Source organism: Bombina bombina, chromosome 7, assembly GCF_027579735.1.
Source record: "Bombina bombina isolate aBomBom1 chromosome 7, aBomBom1.pri, whole genome shotgun sequence".
NCBI classification, from domain to species: Eukaryota; Metazoa; Chordata; class Amphibia; order Anura; family Bombinatoridae; genus Bombina; species Bombina bombina.
The window spans coordinates 260,881,523-260,901,969 of NC_069505.1; the positions used below are offsets into that span (position 1 = coordinate 260,881,523).

General features: G+C 39.9%; 1 protein-coding gene and 1 long non-coding RNA gene across 3 annotated transcripts in view; one reads left to right on the top strand and one right to left on the bottom strand.

The window, feature by feature from the left end:
* The window catches only part of CELSR3 (cadherin EGF LAG seven-pass G-type receptor 3), a 649,278-nt gene that overhangs the window by 129,798 nt on the left and 499,033 nt on the right, over nt 1-20,447 (bottom strand). The window lies entirely within an intron of this gene.
* Nucleotides 13,562-19,829, top strand: LOC128666255 (uncharacterized). Of its 2 annotated transcripts, none has more exons than XR_008403226.1 (2): nt 13,562-13,606; nt 19,268-19,829. It is a non-coding gene; the product is annotated as an uncharacterized LOC128666255 (long non-coding RNA). The 2 variants fall into 2 exon arrangements; XR_008403225.1 differs by lacking the exon at nt 13,562-13,606 and adding an exon at nt 17,989-18,530.

Sequence of the window (20,447 nt, forward strand, 5' to 3'; positions counted from 1 at the left end):
ACATGCTGTACAGGTACAGCAAGGATACATGCCTGGGTCGGTGTCTTTTTTTCTTGGATTGTGCATATAATGACTCTTGACTAATTGGTCCTTCAAGTTTCTGGGTCTCTTGTATCCAATTTTAACTCTGTCTCCTATTATATCTTGGAGATCTGGGTCATTCTCTAGGATGAACCAATTATCATTGAATATTTTAATTACATGCTGCATTTGTGGATTATAGGTGGTAATTAACCTAGGAATAGCTTTGGAGGTATCTTTCTTTTTTGGATGAAGTAATTCAGATCTTTCTGTTTTTAAGGCTTTAAATTTAGCCTTCTTAACAGACCTCTTACTGTATCCCCTCTGGACTAATCTTGTTGTTAAGTCCTTACTCTCATTTTCAAAGATTGTAGTATCTGAACAGTTGCGTCTGAGTCGAAGGAATTCCCCGTAAGGTATCGCTCTCAATGTACTATTGGGGTGAGCACTCGATTCATGCAGTAATGAATTTGTTGACGTTTCCTTCCTAAAGATCTTAGTTTGCACTGTCCCATCTAGATTTTTGGTTATTGTGAGATCCAGAAAGTTAATCTCATGTAGTTCTGCTTGGTAGGTTAGTTTGATGTTGAGATTGTTAACATTAAGTATTGATAAAAATTCATCTAACATTTCACGTGTGCCTTCCCACAAGAAGAGCACATCATCAATGTACCTCAGCCAGAGTACTACATGGTTGGTGAATTTTTCCATGATATCTGTGAAGACTACTTTTTGTTCCCAAAAACCTAAAAATAAATTGGCATACGTGGGGGCACACGAGGTGCCCATCACTGTGCCTTGTGTTTGAAGGAAAAAACTGTCTTTGAAGGTAAAGATATTATGAGTTAGAACAAATTGCAACAGGGAAATGACAAATTCATTATGTTCTTCATTATCCAACGAATTTGTGGATAGAAAGTACCTCACTGCTTGTATACCATCTTCATGTCTGATACTGGTGTATAAAGATTCCACATCTGCTGTAATGAGCCAGGTATCTTTTCCCAGGTAGAGATCTTGTAAGATTTGTAATACTTCCATTGTAAGCTCTCAGCTAAGATTTAAAAGCAAAACTGGAAAGGTTAGTCACCGCATCTGGCCAAATGGGACAAGCTCAGGTACCACGTCAAGGTCCCCTCCAATACCTGAGACCCTAAAACAGCCACACAATGCAAGCTTTCAAATCCAAACAAACTGAAAACAAAAAAAGGGTGCACAGGAATATGTAATCACCCTAGACATATACAAAACACGGAAGGGAACTGCACTCTCATACCGGACCGGGTACACATCCTATGACCCTGCAACATGCTCAGCCCTGGGTGCCACTGGCACTCACAGGAAGCTGTGCTGTCCCCAGAGCCACAAGCAGTTAACCCCAGACAGGTCTGGGTGCAAGAACCATAGGGAAAATTACAAAACAAATTAATACAACATTTGGCCAGATGCGGTGACTAACCTTTCCAGTTTTGCTTTTAAATCTTAGCTGAGAGCTTGTAAGTGAGTGCTGGGTTTTCTCTGTGTGTTGTATTAATTTGTTTTGTAATTTTCCCTATGGTTCTTGCACCCAGACCTGTCTGGGGTTAACTGCTTGTGGCTCTGGGGACAGCACAGCTTCCTGTGAGTGCCAGTGGCACCCAGGGCTGAGCATGTTGCAGGGTCATAGGATGTGTACCCGGTCCGGTATGAGAGTGCAGTTCCCTTCCGTGTTTTGTATATATATACTGTATATATATATATATATATAATGTGTGTGTTAATGTGTGTGTGTGTGTGTGTGTGTGTGTGTATATATATATATGTGTGTGTGTGTGTGTATATGTATGTGTTAATTGTGTGTGTGTATATATATATATATATATATGTGTGTGTGTGTGTGTATATGTATGTGTTAATTGTGTGTGTATATATATATATATATATATATATATATATATATATATATATACTTATGTGTTAATATGTGTATATATTCATATACATATTTATTTAAACTTTGTTGCACATTGGAGCCTATGAAAGGGCGCTCTCGTAAGCACAAAGCTTCCATGCAATGCGAACACATTGAGCCTCACTTCAAATACCAGGGCACAATTGTGTTCACTGGTATTGCACTCATGTAGGCACAATTTGAACTCGTAATCTAGGCTTTAGGGAGTTAAAGGGACAGTATACTGTAAAATAGTTTTTTTTAATTGTTATACCAGTTGCAGAGGATGAAATGTATGATAGATGTCTTCTTTATGTTTATTTTTGTATATGACATATCTGGATCTCCTTATTTTATCACTTACTGCACACACATACGTCTTTATATTATATATGTCTGTATTCCAAAGCCCAATACTAGGGGCCTGATATTCAAAACCTCTCTGACATGTAGAGAAATCACGTAAAATCTTTGGTATTTTTTTTACACCTTGTATTGTAATGGAGGAGTCTCACACAAAGAACACTACATAGCAGCATAAACATTTCTCAAGATACAATTTGTGTTTCTAAAAAATTGTTAAGGGCCTTGTCGTACCGACAAAACTTCTTAAACCATCTCACCTGAGCAGCGAGGTTTTGAATATCAGACCCTTAGGAGAGAGTAATAAAATGTCATTTTTTAAATTGTTCTATCTATCTGCAAATGGGAGTGTAATTTCTTCTGCTGGCTGTGTTTACATAGCTTGTCTATAGCCTATACCTAAGTATAGAAACTTGTAGTATAGGTAAGGATACCACAGGCAAAACCAGCTATTGCAAATGCTTATATAAAGGTAAATGATCTATATGTAGACAATTTAATATACTCCAGTAGGTAAAATGATTAGTGGAAACAAATTAAAGGGAACTTTTATAGTACAATTACCCTTTAATAGAGCATTCCGACTGAAAGAAGGAACAAAGCTATAGAATACAACGCATCAGAGATGCTTATGTGCGCCCCTGTCCGCCGTAACTTGATAAATCGACCCCATAGTGTTAGCACACATGAAGAATTGCTATGTTCAATGCATGTTCTTGAAATATTAAATATAAACTATTAAAAAATATTAGAAACATTTTAAAAAATGATTATACATTCTGTAAAAAATATAGATATACTATATGGATTATTTAGATTATTTTACAGTATCTATAATAATTTTAAATAATTTTTATTCTGCTTACAATAAATGAGCCCAGATTATTTTTGCAAACTGGGGTAAAGAACTAAAATTCAGATTTATGAAACAATGTAATCTCAAAGTTGGACTTATTAAAGACTGAAATTGTATCTCAGAAGCAAAAACTCTGAGCATATGAAATAAGCTATTTTGCTGAATTTCACATTAATCTTTTGTTAAGTTTAAGCCTTTATGTGAGCGAAACACAACACAAATACTGTATTAGCATCTAATAAATAAAAATATAAGGAAAAACAGTATATATGTAAATGTGGGAAAAGATGTAGAGTCCAACTCAAGTTCTACAAGACCTTCCAAGTGTATATATGGACCTGTATAAAATATTAATCACAGTACCTTAAAAGAGAAACGCCTCAGAAGGTACCAGATGTTTAAGAAGCTAACTCCCTTTCTAAACTCAATATGGACTACTAGGATTTTGTGCTTAAAATTCCTGAGTGGAAACCAAAGTGTTGCTTGTCATAAAATGAAGCTCCGAAGAGTCTTTGCAGACTGAAATACAAACAAAGAGAAAAGCACAACTCTGACTCATGTTAAAAATGTCAGCACCTTTAATGATTCTCACTCATAGACAGACAGTTACAGAATAAAAAAATGTATCACGTAATCCATACAGTCAATATACAGATCTGACCGCCCTATAATGGTATGTGGCGCTCATAATAGGTCCAGGTCCCAACTCAGATTCTTGATACTCTAACATCCAGGTATACTTCTCAGTATACAAATAGCCAGTAAACAATAATCCTCAACGCGTTTCGTACTGTTACTATGGAACCTTCTCTAGAATATGATATTTAAAAATGTGTCTATCACTTTTTAAAGACATCAAGTCCCTCCTCTAACGGGAGGACACAATATATTAAAACCAATAGAATGTAGTCAAATATTGTTTATCATAATTCCCCCCTTGGGCTGTATGTATAAATCATCCAACTTCTCTATACTTAAAAGTATATGAAACCATTTATTCTGTGATTCAGACAAACTATACAATTTAAATAAAAGTTCCCAATTTACTTCTATTATCAAATTTGCTTTGTTCCCATGTTATTCTGTGCTGAAGAGATACCTAGATAGGCTTCTGGCGCAATACACGGCAGGAAATAGTGCTGCCCTCTAGTGCTCTTGCAAAACTGCAACCATATAGTGCTCCAGGCACGTGCACACTGAGATTACGTCCCTGCTTTTCAACAAAAGATACAAAGAGAATGAAAAAACAGAATTTATGCTTACCTGATAAATTACTTTCTCCAACGGTGTGTCCGGTCCACGGCGTCATCCTTACTTGTGGGATATTCTCTTCCCCAACAGGAAATGGCAAAGAGTCCCAGCAAAGCTGGTCACATGATCCCTCCTAGGCTCCGCCCACCCCAGTCATTCGACCGACGGACAGGAGGAAATATATATAGGAGAAACCATATGATACCGTGGTGACTGTAGTTAGAGAAAATAATTCATCAGACCTGATTAAAAAACCAGGGCGGGCCGTGGACCGGACACACCGTTGGAGAAAGTAATTTATCAGGTAAGCATAAATTCTGTTTTCTCCAACATAGGTGTGTCCGGTCCACGGCGTCATCCTTACTTGTGGGAACCAATACCAAAGCTTTAGGACACGGATGAAGGGAGGGAGCAAATCAGGTCACCTAAATGGAAGGCACCACGGTTTGCAAAACCTTTCTCCCAAAAATAGCCTCCGAAGAAGCAAAAGTATCAAATTTGTAAAATTTGGCAAAAGTGTGCAGTGAAGACCAAGTCGCTGCCTTACATATCTGGTCAACAGAAGCCTCGTTCTTGAAGGCCCATGTGGAAGCCACAGCCCTAGTGGAGTGAGCTGTGATTCTTTCAGGAGGCTGCCGTCCGGCAGTCTCATAAGCCAATCGGATAATGCTTTTAAGCCAAAAGGAAAGAGAGGTAGAAGTCGCTTTTTGACCTCTCCTTTTACCAGAATAAACAACAAACAAGGAAGATGTTTGTCTGAAATCCTTGGTAGCCTCTAAATAGAATTTTAGAGCACGGACTACGTCCAAATTGTGTAACAAACGTTCCTTCTTTGAAACTGGATTCGGACACAAAGAAGGTACAACTATCTCCTGGTTAATATTTTTGTTGGAAACAACTTTCGGAAGAAAACCAGGCTTAGTACGCAAAACCACCTTATCTGCATGGAACACCAGATAACTCTGAAACTCTTCTAGCAGAAGAAATTGCAACGAAAAACAAAACTTTCCAAGATAATAACTTAATATCTACGGAATGTAAGGGTTCAAACGGAACCCCTTGAAGAACTGAAAGAACTAGATTTAAACTCCAGGGAGGAGTCAAAGGTCTATAAACAGGCTTGATCCTAACCAGAGCCTGAACAAATGCTTGAACATCTGGCATAGCTGCCAGTCGTTTGTGTAGTAAGACAGATAAAGCAGAAATCTGTCCCTTAAGAGAACTTGCAGATAATCCTTTCTCCAAACCTTCCTGTAGAAAGGATAGAATCTTAGGAATCTTTATCTTGTTCCATGGCAATCCTTTGGATTCACACCAACAGATATATTTTTTCCATATTTTATGGTAAATTTTTCTAGTTACAGGCTTCCTAGCCTGAATCAGAGTATCTATTACAGAATCTGAAAATCCACGCTTTGATAAAATCAAGCGTTCAATCTCCAAGCCGTCAGCTGGAGGGAAACCAGATTCGGATGTTCGAATGGACCTTGAACAAGAAGGTCCTGTCTCAAAGGTAGCTTCCATGGTGGAGCCGATGACATATTCACCAGGTCTGCATACCAAGTCCTGCGTGGCCACGCAGGAGCTATCAAGATCACCGAAGCCCTCTCCTGAATGATCCTGGCTACCAGCCTGGGAATGAGAGGAAACGGTGGGAATACATAAGCTAGGTTGAAGGTCCAAGGTGCTACTAGTGCATCTACTAGAGTCGCCTTTGGATCCCTGGATCTGGACCCGTAGCAAGGAACCTTGAAGTTCTGACGAGACGCCATCAGATCCATGTCTGGAATGCCCCATAATTGAGTTATTTGGGCAAAGATTTCCGGATGGAGTTCCCACTCCCCCGGATGGAATGTCTGACGACTCAGAAAATCCGCTTCCCAATTTTCCACTCCTGGGATGTGGATTGCAGACAAGTGGCAGGAGTGATCCTCCGCCCATTGAATTATTTTGGTCACTTCTTCCATCGCCAGGGAACTCCTTGTTCCCCCCTGATGATTGATATATGCAACAGTCGTCATGTTGTCTGATTGAAACCTTATGAATTTGGCCTTTGCTAGTTGAGGCCAAGCTTTGAGAGCATTGAATATCGCTCTCAGTTCCAGAATGTTTATCGGGAGAAGAGATTCTTCCCGAGACCATAGACCCTGAGCTTTCAGGGGTTCCCAGACCGCGCCCCAACCCACCAGGCTGGCGTTGGTCGTGACAATGACCCACTCTGGTCTGCGGAAGCTCATTCCCTGTGACAGATTGTCCAGGGTCAGCCACCAACGGAGTGAATCTCTGGTCTTTTGATCTACTTGAATCGTCGGAGACAAGTCTGTATAATCCCCATTCCACTGTCTGAGCATGCACAGTTGTAATGGTCTTAGATGAATTCGTGCAAAAGGAACTATGTCCATTGCTGCAACCATCAATCCTATTACTTCCATGCACTGCGCTATGGAAGGACGAAGAACAGAATGAAGTACTTGACAAGAGCTTAGAATTTTTGATTTTCTGACCTCTGTCAGAAAAATCCTCATTTCTAAGGAATCTATTATTGTTCCCAAGAAGGGAACTCTTGTTGACGGGGACAGAGAACTTTTTTCTTTGTTCACCTTCCATCCGTGAGATCTGAGAAAGGCTAGGACGATGTCCGTATGAGCCTTTGCTTTTGACAGAGACGACGCTTGAATCAAGATGTCGTCCAAGTAAGGTACTACTGCAATGCCCCTTGGTCTTAGAACCGCTAGAAGGGACCCTAGTACCTTTGTGAAAATCCTTGGAGCAGTGGCTAATCCGAATGGAAGTGCCACAAACTGGTAATGCTTGTCCAGAAAAGCGAACCTTAGGAACTGATGATGTTCCTTGTGGATAGGAATATGTAGGTACGCATCCTTTAAATCCACGGTAGTCATAAATTGATTTTCCTGGATAGTAGGTAGGATCGTTCGAATAGTTTCCATTTTGAACGATGGAACCTTGAGAAATTTTTTTAGGATCTTGAGATCCAAAATTGGTCTGAATGTTCCCTCTTTTTTGGGAACTATGAACAGGTTGGAATAAAAACCCATCCCTTGTTCTCTTATTGGAACTGGATGAATCACTCCCATTTTTAACAGGTCTTCTACACAATGTAAGAATGCCTGTCTTTTTATTTGGTTTGAAGATAATTGAGACCTGTGGAACCTTCCCCTTGGGGGTAGTTCCTTGAATTCCAGGAGATAACCTTGAGAAACTATTTCTAGCGCCCAAGGATCCTGAACATCTCTTGCCCAAGCCTGAGCAAAGAGAGAAAGTCTGCCCCCCACCAGATCCGGTCCCGGATCGGGGGCCATCCCTTCATGCTGTTTTGGTAGCAGTGGTAGGCTTCTTGGCCTGCTTACCCTTGTTCCAGCCATGCATTGGTCTCCAGGCTGGTTTGGGTTGTGAAGTATTACCCTCTTGCTTAGAGGATGTAGAATTAGAGGCTGGTCCGTTTCTGCGAAAGGGACGAAAATTAGGCTTATTTTTAGCCTTAAAAGACCTATCCTGTGGGAGGGCGTGGCCCTTTCCCCCAGTGATGTCTGAAATAATCTCTTTCAAATCAGGTCCAAATAATGTTTTACCCTTGAAAGGAATGTTAAGCAATTTTGTCTTGGAAGACACATCCGCTGACCAAGACTTTAGCCAAAGCGCTCTGCGCCCCACGATAGCAAACCCTGAATTTTTCGCCGCTAATCTGGCTAATTGCAAAGCGGCATCTAAAATAAAAGAGTTAGCCAATTTAAGTGCTTGAACTCTGTCCATAACCTCCTCATACGAAGATTCTTTATTGAGCGACTTTTCTAGTTCCTCGAACCAGAAACACGCTGCCGTAGTGACAGGAACAATGCATGAAATTGGTTGTAGAAGGTAACCCTGCTGAACAAAAATCTTTTTAAGCAAACCCTCTAATTTTTTATCCATAGGATCTTTGAAAGCACAACTATCTTCGATAGGAATAGTAGTGCGTTTGTTTAGAGTAGAAACCGCCCCCTCGACCTTGGGGACTGTCTGCCATAAGTCCTTTCTGGGGTCGACTATAGGAAATAATTTCTTAAATATAGGGGGGGGAACAAAAGGTATGCCGGGCCTTTCCCACTCCTTATTTACTATGTCCGCCACCCGCTTGGGTATAGGAAAAGCGTTGGGGGCACCGGAACCTCTAGGAACTTGTCCATCTTACATAGCTTTTCTGGAATGACCAAATTGTCACAATCATCCAGAGTAGATAATACCTCCTTAAGCAGTGCGCGGAGATGTTCTAATTTAAATTTAAATGTCACAACATCAGGTTCAGCTTGTTGAGAAATTTTTCCTGAATCTGAAATTTCTCCCTCAGACAAAACCTCCCTCATGGCCCCTTCAGATTGGTGTGAGGGTATGACAGAACAATTATCATCAGCGTCCTCTTGCTCTTCAGTGTTTAAAACAGAGCAATCGCGCTTTCTCTGATAAGTAGGCATTTTGGATAAAAGATTTGCTATGGAGTTATCCATTACAGCCGTTAATTGTTGCATGGTAATAAGAATTGGCGCACTAGATGTACTAGGGGCCTCCTGTGTGGGCAAAACTGGTGTAGACACAGAAGGGGATGATGTAGTATCATGTTTACTCCCCTCATTTGAGGAATCATCTTGGGCAATATCATTATCTGTGGCATTACTGTCGTTACTTTGTTTGGACACTATGGCACATTATCACATAAATTTAAATGGGGAGACACCTTGGGTTTCATACATATAGAACATAGTTTATCTGATGGTACAGACATGTTAAACAGGCTTAAACTTGTCAACAAAGCACAAAAAACGTTTTAAAATAAAACCGTTACTGTCACTTTAAATTTCAAACTGAAAACACTTTATTACTGAATATGTGAAAAAGTATGAAGGAATTGTTCAAAATTCACCAAAATTTCACCACAGTGTCTTAAAGCATTAAAAGTATTGCACACCAAATTTCAGAGCTTTAACCCTTAAATTAACGGAACCGGAGCCATTTTTACATTTAACCCCTATACAGTCCCAGCTATATGCTTTGCTGAGACCCAACCAAGCCCAGAGGGGAATACGATACCAAATGATGCCTTCTATAAGCTTTTTCAGTGATTCTTAGCTCCTCACACATGCATCTGCATGCCTTGCTCTCCAAAAACAACTGCGCATTAGTGGCGCGAAAATGAGGCTCTGTCTATAACTAGAAAAGGCCCCCATCTGAAAAAGGTGTCCAACACAGTGCCTGCCGTTTTTCTAAACAATCCCCAAGATTATAATAACCATTAATAGTTAGAATCTGCATAATATGCCTAGTAAAGCAATCGTTTTAGCCCAGAAAAATGTCTACCAGTTTTTTAAGCCCTTTTGAAGCCCTTTATTCTTTTATTTAACTAAGAAAATGGCTTACCGGTCCCCATGAGGGGAAATGACAGCCTTCCAGCATTACATGGTCTTGTTAGAAATATGGCCAGTCATACCTTAAGCTAACTGTTTCCCCCAACTGAAGTTACTTCATCTCAACAGTCCTGTGTGGAAACAGCAATCGATTTTAGTAACTTCTGCTAAAATCATCTTCCTCTTACAAACAGAAATCTTCATCTTTTTTCTGTTTCAGAGTAAATAGTACATACCAGCACTATTTTAAAATAACAAACACTTGATAGAAGAATAAAAACTACATTTAAACACCAAAAAACTCTTAACCATCTCCGTGGAGATGTTGCCTGTGCAACGGCAAAGAGAATGACTAGGGTGGGCGGAGCCTAGGAGGGATCATGTGACCAGCTTTGCTGGGACTCTTTGCCATTTCCTGTTGGGGAAGAGAATATCCCACAAGTAAGGATGACGCCGTGGACCGGACACACCTATGTTGGAGAAAAATGTGATATTAGAAGTAAATTAGAAAGTTACTTAAAATTGCTGCTCTATCTGAATCATCAAAGAAAAAAAATTGGGTTTCATATCGCTTTAACCCCTTGAGTGCTAACAACGGCTCTGAGCCGTCGCAAAGTTTCCCACTTTGGTGCTAACAATGCCTCAGAGCCGTCACTAACACTCTCCCACCTTGAGGGAGATCTGGGGGCTCCCACCCGCTCCTACCCCAGCGATCGGGTCTGTATAGTGACAGGCATCACCGGGGCTTCACATTTTGCGTGGTGACGTCATGCGCAATGACGTGATGACGTCACCGCGCAACTTTATTAACAAAATACAATGACAAGTATAGGGTAAGGGGGCATGCTGCTTAGAAGCCTTTATCTCAGGCATATAAGCAGCTACAGACCCCCAAGACCCCCCGTTGGAAAGGTAATTGCCAAACCTTTCCAACGGTGTAAGTCTTGGGGATCTGAAAAAAGAAAACAAAAAGTTAAAAAAAAAAAATATTTAAAAAAATTTAAAATTAAAAAAACCTCAAATCAACTTAGCACCTAGGTGGGAAAGTGCTTAGCACTAAAAGGGTTAATTTAAAAATGCTTAAAATTAGGCCTTGTGGTTTAAAGAAGTCTTCCTTTTGTCGTAACTTCAATAATCTATTCTGATCCCAGATATTAGATTTCATCCACTGTACTATTTGAATCTGTACCTTTCTATTATGTGCAACCCTGAAGTGCTCAGGGCCCCAAGTTTTTCAAATGAGTCTATAATATTTTTTCAGATGTTTGTAAAGTTATGTTTGATCTTTGTTTTTCCAAAGTAAATAAAATTCACAACTCTCAGCCCTAAATTACATGGAAATGGCACAAAATAATGAAACCTTACTGTTTTACTGTGGATAAATAAAGGGACATAAAACCATTTTTTATCTTTCATGATTCAGATAGAGCAGCAATTTTAAATAGCTTTCCAATTTATTTCTATTATCTAATTTGTTTCATTCTTTTTGTATACTTTGTTGAAAAGTATACCTATGCAGGCTCAGAAGCTGTTTATTGGTGGCTGCACATACAGTATATGCTGCTTGTCATTGGCTTTTATCTAGCTCCAAGTAGTGAATTAAGGCTCCTTCAACAAAGGATAACAAGAGAATGAAGCAAATTAGATCATAGAAATAATTTGGAAACTTGTTTAAAAAGTGTGTGATCCTTCTGAATCGTAATTCTTTTTTTGGTTGTAATACCCCTATTTTATTACAATTATTTGTGTGTGAGAGCAAAACCCGATGTGCGCTAACACCTGGACTTCGGATATTGTGACCGCGTTAAATTCTTCTCCCTATGAACTTCAATGGGAAAACCCTAACACTTATCGCTATTGCGTGCTAATCCCACACGGCATTAGACCTACAGCGCTAAACCCGAAGGTAGTTATAAATATTTTACTTTCCAATGTTCTTCACATAGAAAAAATATATATATAGATTTTTTTTAAACATATATGTCTATACCTATATCTATATGAGTATGTACAGGTATATCTATTTAAATATACAAAGAATATTTTCTTCTTAGTGAAGAACATTGGAATGTAAAATATTTACAGTAGAAACAAATTAAAACACATAACATTAAAATTAATTAAAAAAGATTTTTCAAGGTTTAAGGAATTTGAGTGGAAAGGGAAAAAGTGTGTGTGTGTGTATGTATGTATATGTGTGTATATATGTATGTATATGTTTGTATGTATGTGTATGTATATGTGTGTGTATGTATGTATGTGTATATATATATATGTGTGTGTATGTATGTATATGTGTGCGTATGTATGTATATGTGTGTGTGTGTGTATGTAAATATATATCTATATACATATACCTGTATACTCATATTAACACAAATGCATACACATATTTAGATATGTGTTTATACATCCTTTTCCAATCAAATACCTTGTCATATACCTTTTAATCCTTATATAAAAAAAGATTAATATTTGTATAAATACTTTTAATCAGAAACTGTATTATGAGTGCAACACTTTTTATTTTAATGAATTTGTTGTATTTGGTGCACTTTTTTTAGCCATTACCCTTTACGTGAGGTCTTTTAGTCTTGCTAACCCGACAAGCACAAATTCCGTGTTTTCTTTCATCTTGTAGTATGCGCGCAAGTTAATGAGGTCACAATATTACTTATAGTAACATCACTTGTAATCTAGCCCTAAATGTGTAGTCGCAGAAATGTGACTTTGTATAATGTTCCCCACTAAAACAGGTTACTTTTTAATGTGTCCAGGCTGACCTGGGCTGTGAGGGACAAGGGTCACTTCTGCTGTAGACGTGTTCTCTTCCTCAACAATTATTTACGCTTTTAAAATGGTGAAACAATGTGCCCTGCTCAGTACATTGATTATTTTATAATCTCTTCAATATCTGTTTAGTAACAAGATACCATGTAACTGTGATGTGCATACAGATAAACAATAATATTCCAAATGATTGCGTAGCTACTCTTAATGAGAGATAATTCCCACGTCTCTCTATACTTAACACAAAATAAGAGTGCGCTAAGATAAGCAGCAATGTGAAGAAGCAGACATAAAAATGTCTTATAAAAAATAAACAGAACAATTTATTAATAGAAGTTAACCAGCTGAAACGCATTGATGAAGCTAAACCTATTTTCCTTTGCTGAGTCCTTGCAACAAAATATCAGAGCGCTCTGGTTTTAATTATGGACTTTGTTTCATTTTAATGACAACGGAGAAGTAACGATCCAGAAAACAAGACCGGTAATCTACTCATCCTATTGGACACAGGAGGGCATGTGACCAGAATAATTTCTGAAACAGACCGCCTTGTTCACAAGCAGAACGTTACACACGCTGTAAACGTCAGGAGAGGCAAAAGTGTCTAATAGGAGGAGAGACATTGTCCATATGAGGATTCCGTGAGTAGAGAAATCACTAAGATAAGATAAGATTTATTATTCCGGTTACTACTGAAAAAATACCGTTGTTTTTTGTATTGCTTTTACATCGATAAACTAGTGCATGGAGCGTATGTGAGGGGAACGTCATAAGGGAGGGGCTGCTGGGAGAGAACAAAGGGTGATCTAGGTGTGCCAGGTGGGGGGTAGAGGCATGAGATATGGAGAGCAGACATTGGTTAGGAGTAGGGACAGGGGTGGAACTGGAGGTAAAGGTGTTATAAGGAAGGGGAGTGCAGGAGGGAGTCACTAACCTTTTTTCTTTGTTTGGGAAAGAACTTTGGATGTTGAAAGCTCAATCATTGCTAAATTGCTGCTGGTAACGTATAAAATTGTACTACTGCTTAAGCTTTCTTTATAGCAATAGCATAGCCGAAGCTGTGATTTAAATGTGTATTGTTATGTCTATAAATTTATATTAATATATTAGTGTATCCTATATAATAATTATACTAGCATTGTGAATTTATCACTGTGGAAAAAGTTTTTTTTGTATTTTATAGCATAAGTTAAATTTTAGTTACTAGTAATGTTTTTAAAATTGTATTGTGGCTTGATCTGACTTATTAGGCTGTATTGGTTGATATATTTATCTGTTAGTAAGGTATACATTGCTCTGATTGATTATTTAAGTCATGTAAGACTATTTTGGTTAGATAGCTATATTATACCGCCAGGAATTCTAATCGGTTTGTAGATTTGCTAGCTAAATGTTGTTAAATAAGCCATATGCCGAATTGGTTATTGTTAGTGGCTAATTATAATTGTTATATCTAGTAGCATTAAATTGTGATATTTATAGTTTATTGTTTTATTTATGGTTCGGGGGACGCTGGGCCCGGGTTTTTTCTTTCGTGATTCGGATGGGGCATGAGATTTTGGCCGGCTTCTCTGGTTCGCTCCTATAGTAGGGTTTTCTTTGTTCTCTTGGTATCTTTATGTGAAATGCAAGAATGTAAGTTTAGATGCCGGCCCATTGTTGGTGAACAACCTGGGTTGTCCTTGCTGATTGGTGATAAATTCTTCCACCAATAAAAAGTGCTGTTCAAAGTTCTGAATTATAAATAAAAAAATAAAAAAAGCTTAGATGCCTTCTTTTTTGGATAGGGATAGCAGGAGGGCGTGAGCATTTAATGGGGGGAGTAGATTAGGGGGTTGCTTGGGGTTGCATGCTCTGTCTAAGTCACGGGGGAGGGGGTTCGAGTTCGCTGTCCCTTTAATTCCTAATAATATGGTGACCATATCCAGGATACAGGCGATTTCATTGAATATTAATTAATATTAATATTTCTATATCTTGCTTTATATTATAATTTTAATATGGTAAAAATCAATTAATATGTATCTGGTCATAATCAATATTCTATTTACTGCATAAATATAATCACTGTGTTTATAAAATAAAAAAAATAACCTGTTCAGAAATTAGGAAATATTTTATTTGGGTTTAAATATTAATATTTGATAATAATCGTATTGTCATTAATTGCTAGATATCTCAATAGTATTATTTTGGAGTGCGCTACTGAGATTATATAACCATCTTCTGGGGTGCACTGCTAAGATTCTACTATATGAATTGGAGGTATTGCTGACAAAAAATGTATTATTGTAATTAATTATTGATATTTATAATCCATAAATAATCTCATTAGGAGGGCACTCCTAAATTGTACTAATATTTATTGAATACACCTCCAAGATATTCTAATGAACAAAATATCTAAGGGAGGGGAGAGAACGCCAAACTTTTGTGTCGGTCTTTATTATTATTAATTAAAGAAAATCAGTCGGGAGAAGGGAAGGTTATAAATTAATGGGATTGCAGGGAATGAAAAACTAAAGTTTAAATTCCTTAGTACAGTGTACTGACAGAATACTAAGGGAACAGCTTAAGGAGGTTACTTTGTTAGCAAAGGGAAGTAAGGGGTGGATTGTTGTTTTAAGCATTGTTTAGAAGCTAGATAAGCCAGGTTTACAGTTTCAGATGGTCATGCTTCTCCTGGATTGATTAATTAATATGCGTAATGTTCTAGGAGGAGGGGTTGCATAGGGGATATAAGCTGATAAACACCATGCAATGGCAGAAAAATAATTTTGTCTTTACGATAAGAGGTGTGATAGAGGGAATTCCTGTAAATATAGGCATGTGTGTAGATATTGTAACGGAAGTCACTCTGGTGTGGATTGTAAAAGGGGCAACGTGAATAGGCCCAGGTATTCCTTTCAAGGGCAGGGTAATACCAGTAGTGGAGTTGGATTGGGGGTTGGCCAAAACACCACTGAAGATAGATAGGTTGTTACAGGAACTACTGGCATATGAGAACATAGAGGATAGAAAATTTCTAGAGCATAGTTTGTCTGAGGGTTTTGTGGTACCAGTTTGCTGAAAGAGAAATTGGACAAGGAGGTAAAATTAGGGAGGATGGCAGGCACATTTAAAGAAAAAACGATTGAGGATTTAGTAGGGCAAGTACAGGATGATCCAACACCTATCTTACCCCAGGGGAGGGTCAGTAAATGATGCAATAGCTAAAAAGGATTCATTTGTTGAATACCAGTCTTTTGACAGGGCAGTGCATATGGTGCGGGCTTTGGGTAAGGGAGCTTTGTTATTAAAAATTGACATAGATTCAGCATTTCGTTTGTTGCCCCTTAACCCAGAGAGTTTTAAATTAAGGGGTTGCAAGTTTTAATGGCAACTATTATGTTGATAAAAGTTTACCCATAGGGTGTTCAATTTTGTTTAGTTCTTTTTTGCATTGATTAAGCATTAAGAAGTCTGGTATGGGCAATGTTGTTCACTATTTCGATTAATTTTTTTTGTGGATGGGCTTAGCGGGAGCTAACGATTGCGAAAGGTTAAAGGTGAATTTTTTGCAAATGTTGGAAAATTTTGGGAGTACCGGTAGCTATGGAGAAGACAGAGGGGCCTTGTACCAAGCTAGTCTTGCTAGGTATAGTCATAGATTCCGTGAAGGGCCAATGCGAGTTACCAGAGGAGAAGGGGAAAAAGGCCAGGGATCTGACAAGGGAAATTGTAGGAAAAAGAAAAATATCGCTCAGGGAAATGGAGAAAGTCCTAGGAATTTTTGAACTTTGCGTGTAAGGTTATACGAGTGGGCAGAGTATTTAAGAGAAGATTGGAGTTGAGTACCTGTGGAATAAAGAAGCCAGAACATAAAATCAGAATAACCAAATAATTGAAGGAAGATCTCAAAGTGTGGGATTCATTCTTGATCCAGTTTAATGGGGTGAGGATTTAGGAGAAGGAAATTCTATCGGAGGAGCTTGAGTTTTTTATGGAAAGGGGGAAAGTGGTGCGCAGGAGGGTGACCAGAAAGATGGAAGGAAATGGATTGGGTTAAGAACTTGGAACTGCTGGAGCTATTCCCCTTAGTGGTAGCAATAGACTTATGGGGCGAGGAGTTGGCAAATAGAAATTTAATCTGTTGGTCGGACAACAGGGGAGTGGTAGAGGTCATCAACCTTCTATCGGCATCATCGCTACCAGTAATTAGGTACCTAAGGTATTTGGGTCTGAAATGTTTAAAGCATAACATCTGTATCAGGGCCAAACATATTCCGTGTTTCAGAAATGTAGTGGCGGACATGCTATCCCGTTTTAAATGGGAGAAGTTTAGGGTCTAGCCCCCAATGCCAGACAAGAAGGTGAATGTTGCCCTGGACTTCTTTGGCAGATTGGCAACGGATAGACGGAATCAAGGAACTCGTCGAAGGCCCTGGCACCAAGTAAATGGGCGGTTTACAGAAAATATGGAGAACTATGGTGCAAGTATAGGAAGGGGACACGAGAAGGGGAGGAAGGAAGATTCCTAGAAAGGTTCATGGAGCTAAGGAGAGAAGGGGTTAAAAAAGAGAGGTTAGGATCAGTGCTAGCGGGGATAGCATATTGCACGCAGCTATATGGTGGAATAGATTGGACTAAGAAGTTCATAGTGAAAAAGATTGTGGGGGCATGGGGGAGAGATGAGGAGAAGGTAACAGATAGGAGGGAACCAGTAACAGAAGATAGATTGGAAAGAATGGTAGGGGTATTGTCAGGGGTTGCGCAAGCACAGATGAGGTGATAATTTTCAGGACAGCATTCATAGTGGCTTTCCACAGAGCAATGAGGATAGGGGAGCTGCTGCCAAAAAACAGGAAGGTAGGAAAAGGGGGAGTAGAAACAGGGGACGTGAGATGCGGGGACGATCCAAGACAGATACAGAAGGAAAAGGGGCATGATTGAATATGGTAGGGACAGGAGGGACACTGTGCCCGGTGGCCTGTGTGAAAAGTTATCTAGCAACTCAAAGGGGCAAAGGGCGAACATTCCTGCGGCATGCGGATGGGTCGGAGGTAACAAACTTTCAATTCAAGAGCGTACTGCAGAGGGTGGTGAGGAAGCTAGGGTGGGGGAGTGCATACTTTGCACCACACTCCTTTAGAATAGGTGCGGCAACCGCTGCAGAGAGCAGAGGCGGTTCAGAGGAACAGATAAAAAACTGGGGAGATGGAAATCGGCAGCCTATAAGTCATACATTAGGATGCGAGAAAGTAAGGCAGGAGGGATATAGATAAGATGGTATTATTATTGCTGTGTTGGTTTGGTGTGCGGCGAGGTTTGGAAAAGCACAGATGAATAGTTACTAACGTGTGAAATTTGTTTTATTACAGGCAAAACATTAAGAGTCTGGATAGTGGGGCATTCCTACGTTTATTGGGCGCAGGCTAGGGCAGCAGCGTTAGGGCAAGGGGTACACATAAGTTTTTTGCATAAGGAAGCTAGCATCATATGGATAGGCAAAAGAGGGATAAGGTGGGATGAGTTAGTGCCAACAGTACAGCAGGCAAGGTTAAGATAGGGATGTCCTGATGCCCTGATTATACACCTCGGGGAAAACAATATAGGAGCATAACCGCTCAGAGAGCCGGAAGAGAAAGTGGCAGAAGGAATGAGATGGTTAAAGGTAGCAGGGCCATCAGTGCTGGTGATATGGTCCAACATAGTGTCAAGCTTGTACTGAAGGAACTCGTATACGAGTAAGTATAAATCAAGGAGAAAGGTGAATCAGGTAGCAGCGAAGGTAATGAAGGAGATAGGGGGCGGAGTAGTAGAGCACCCATTGATAGCAGCCAAAAAGGAGGAGCTGCTCAGACGGGATGGAGTACACCTCATGGATGAGGGGAATGAACACATGCTGGCGGACATCAGAGGGATGTGCCAAGAGCTGGTGGAGGTAAGGAATGGTCACGAATGGCGGAGAATGGTGGGCCGAAAGAGGGGCTCTTTTGGTGGCGGTGAAGTTTGTGCACGACACGTGGGCGGGGCAGAAGGGGAGGTGGGAGGATCCCGCGGCATACCCAGCCCTGTGGGGTGATCCGGTGGTCTATCTAGGGGGAGGGCAATGCCGTGGGTTCTCCCTTCTCCAAGCTGCCCTGCCAGGGGGGGGGGGGTAGTTGTTACACCCCCCTAGGCGTGGTTCCCAAAATTCTGGTTTTAATGCAAGGGCATTATTTGGTGTATAATTGAGTTGATTTATGGCTGAATTTTGCAAGATATAGTTAAAGGTGGCAAAATTCAATTAAGTAATAAAATCGTGACCTTTCCACATTTCGCCATAACTACTGTGTCTGTGTTTTTATTTTAGATAAGAATTAGAGAAGAGAAACGGGGATTGTGGGGTTATGGTTTTTTGGGTGTTATACATGTATTGGGCAAAGGAATGCAGCCTCCTCACCTTAAACTAGTGCATGGAACGTATGTGAGGGGAACGTCATAAGGGAGGGGCTGCTGGGAGAGAACAAAGGGTGATCTAGGTGTGCCAGGTGGGGGGTAGAGGCATGAGATAAGGAGAGCAGACATTGGTTAGGAGTAGGGACAGGGGTGGAACTGGAGGTAAAGGTGTTATAAGGAAGGGGAGTGCAGGAGGGAGTCACTAACCTTTTTTCTTTGTTTCCCACCCTCCCACCCTAGACGCAGCAGAGCACGATGCAATAACCGGAGAGGTCACGTGAGAAGGCAGTACTTGCACGGCTAAGGGCAGGACGTTGACTAATTGGTTGAGTCGCAGTAAGACCGCCCGTGCTCCTCAATAAGGGGAAGAACACAGCGCAACCGAAGGGCAGCAGGTGACCTGGCGGTCTACGCTGACTGGAGGATAGAAAACGGCAGCTGTTTTTGACATAGTATTGAGCATACAATCGCAGCAAGCGGTGAAGTTTGTGCACGACACGTGGGCGGGGCAGAAGGGGAGGTGGGAGGATCCCGCGGCATACCCAGCCCTGTGGGGTGATCCGGTGGTCTATCTAGGGGAAGGGCAATGCCGTGGGTTCTCCCTTCTCCAAGCTGCCCTGCCAGGGGGGGGGGGTAGTTGTTACACCCCCCTAGGCGTGGTTCCCAAAATTCTGGTTTTAATGCAAGGGCATTATTTGGTGTATAATTGAGTTGATTTATGGCTGAATTTTGCAAGATATAGTTAAAGGTGGCAAAATTCAATTAAGTAATAAAATCGTGACCTTTCCACATTTCGCCATAACTACTGTGTCTGTGTTTTTATTTTAGATAAGAATTAGATAAGAGAAACGGGGATTGTGGGGTTATGGTTTTTTGGGTGTTATACATGTATTGGGCAAAGGAATGCAGCCTCCTCACCTTATTGAATCACACCTAAACTAAGGGATATACTTATCTTTAGCCACACCTGCACTGACGATCTTCTGGAACAGTGTCTTTGGTTATTTGAAAAGCTGTGGTAACACCAAATTTAGGGGGCAGCAATATGAACTAACTTGAATTGTTTTTGGGACACAATAGACTCATTTGGAAATCAACTCCCATATATATTATCATTGGATAATATCCTCTTCAGTGTTTTTATAAGTGTATAAACATTTTTTAACCTGTTTTATATTATATGCATTTAGCAATGTGTTACCCCCGGTGGTTTAGTAATAATATATTTTGTTACTATAAGTAAGTTCTGTTAATAAATTTTACTGTTTATTTTTTATAAGACATGTTTATGTCTGCTTCTTCACATTGCTGCTTATCTTAGCGCACTCTTATTTTATGTTTGTAACTGGGATGTGCAGTCAGTGACCCTGCAAAACTTATCTGTCAAGGATTATTTTTTACTACTTCCTATATACTGGGG